This window comes from Littorina saxatilis, linkage group LG15 (assembly GCF_037325665.1).
Source record: "Littorina saxatilis isolate snail1 linkage group LG15, US_GU_Lsax_2.0, whole genome shotgun sequence".
Lineage (NCBI taxonomy): Eukaryota > Metazoa > Mollusca > Gastropoda > Littorinimorpha > Littorinidae > Littorina > Littorina saxatilis.
This window is the reverse complement of record NC_090259.1, coordinates 18,279,247-18,281,746: the sequence shown is the minus strand read 5'-3', so window position 1 is coordinate 18,281,746 and position 2,500 is coordinate 18,279,247.

Below are 2,500 nucleotides of genomic sequence, written 5' to 3'. Positions count from 1 at the left end.
ATGTACTCGTAGCATCGTCAGTCCACCGCTCATGCTCATGGCAAAGGCAGTGAAATTGACAAGAAGAGCGGTTTAGTAGTTGCGCTGAGAAGGATAGCACGCTTTTCTGTACCTCTCTTCGTTTTAACTTTCTGAGCGTGTTTTTAATCCAAACATATCATATCTATATGTTTTTGGAATCAGGAACCGACAAGGAATAAGATGAAAGTGTTTTTAAATTGATTTCGAAAATTTAATTTTGATAATAATTTTTATATTTTTAATTTTCAGAGCTTGTTTTTAATCCAAATATAACATATTTATATGTTTTTGGAATCAGAAAATGATGGAGGATAAGATAAACGTAAATTTGGATCGTTTTATAATTTTTTTTTTTTTACAATTTTCAGATTTTTAATGACCAAAGTCATTAATTAAATTTTAAGCCACCACGCTGAAATGCAATACCGAAGTCCGGGCTTCGTCGAAGACTACTTGACCAAAATTTCAACCAATTTGGTTGAAAAATGAGAGCGTGACAGTGCCGCCTCAACTTTCACGAAAAGCCGGATATGACGTCATCAAAGACATTTATCGAAAAAAAGAAAAAAACGTTCGGGCATATCAATCCCAGGAACTCTCATGTAAAATTTCATAAAGATCGGTCCAGTAGTTTGGTCTGAATCGCTCTACACGCACGCACGCACGCACGCACGCACACACACACATACACACACACACACACATACACCACGACCCTCGTTTCGATTCCCCCTCTATGTTAAAACATTTAGTCAAAACTTGCAATTGACTAAATGTAAAAAAGATCTTATGTCTTATTTCTTATCTTACCTACAGTGAAAAAGAATATGCCAGAACTTGCCCACTTGCCCAGCAAAGAATGCATTATATAATATACACAGTTAATTAACACGTTATCCGTTGACACCACAAATTATACCAGGCCTTTAGCGAAAGAGTCTGCGAGAAGGAAGTCTTACAAATAGAGATCATCTATAATACAGTGGTGATGAGTGCCGGGGATGAGCACGACAGCTGGTCAGTTCGAACTGCATGATGACCGCCGTCACACTTCGCTGCCTCTTCAGGCGTGGCGCTGCCAGGCTGGTCACGCATGAGTGCAAAGGGGGTAACTGACCTCACGGCGTATCGATCTGGAGGGGTGCATTTGAATTTCACGCATTTGAAAAATGTTTTCGTCTTCCCGCATTTGATTTTCCCGCATTTGGTGGTTTGAATTTCACGCATGTGAGCTTTTGAAAGTCACGCATGTGAGCTTTTGAAAATCACGCATGTAGTGTATGCGTTGGGGTGTGTGTATATGAGATAGAGTTGCTCGTGACCGATGATGAGTCTCAATTCACCTTGAAATGACACACACACACACATACATACACACACACACACATGCACACACATCAAGGAGAGGAAAAATAATTCAAATAATCACAGTTTAATTGTAAATAAGAATAAAATACATGTAAGAATATAAGAATAAAATACATGTCTTCAATTCATTCACCAACAAGGATAAAATACATGCGAATGACATTCAGAGTTTTGCTGGGAGATTCTTCCAAGCCATTTTTGACACGAACTGTTTTCTCGAACTGTCATTGGCAGCGTATCGTCTCTTGATTGTTGCCATCGCATCACCCATGTTGGTTGTTGGTATTCGTGTCTTGCTGAATTGTGATTTGTGTTCACGTGTCTATGCACGGGACTGACTCACTCACGAACACACCGATGCAGGGGGGATACGTGCATGCGTGTGCATGCGTGTGCGTGAAATTCAAATGACAAGTAAGGAGAGAGTTTAACTGGAAACCTGCGTGAAATTCATGTGTTAAGAAATGCGAGAAATTCATAGCGTGAAATTCAAAAGTGCGTGAAATTCAGTTGCACCGATCTGGAGACGTTCGGTTTATTCAGCCTAATTACAAATAACAATGCCACATACACTCAATTAAACAAATGGAGCACAAGAAGCTTCGCTGGAGACTTTTGATAGTGTCGTGAAATTCCTGTGGAGCAACCTGTCGATCCGCCATCTTCTAATACAGTGCAACCTTTATTTTATACTCATAAACATTCAGTAACATATTTACATCTACTATTTAAGATACATGTTTAGTTACCTGTACTTCGGTGACGACTTAGACTTGTTGTTAATTAAACCTGGTTACTTATTTGTTTTTACTATGGTACTTCCCCCGAAATCGGCGTATGTCTGCCTAAATGGCGGGGCAAAAACGGTCATACACGAACAAATCCACTCGTGCTAAAAACATGAGTGAACGTGATACTATGGTATCGTATTTGTAAGGCAAGACAAAGGCAAAGGACTTATTCAAGAAACCCCATGGAGGTACTTGAACAAATAAAAGAAAAAGAAAAGAAAAAGACAGAAATGCAAACTGTTTCAACATATACATAAGGTCATTCATTCCGATGACAAAAATAAGGATGTCATAACTCAAAAATAGAAATTCACGGGTTA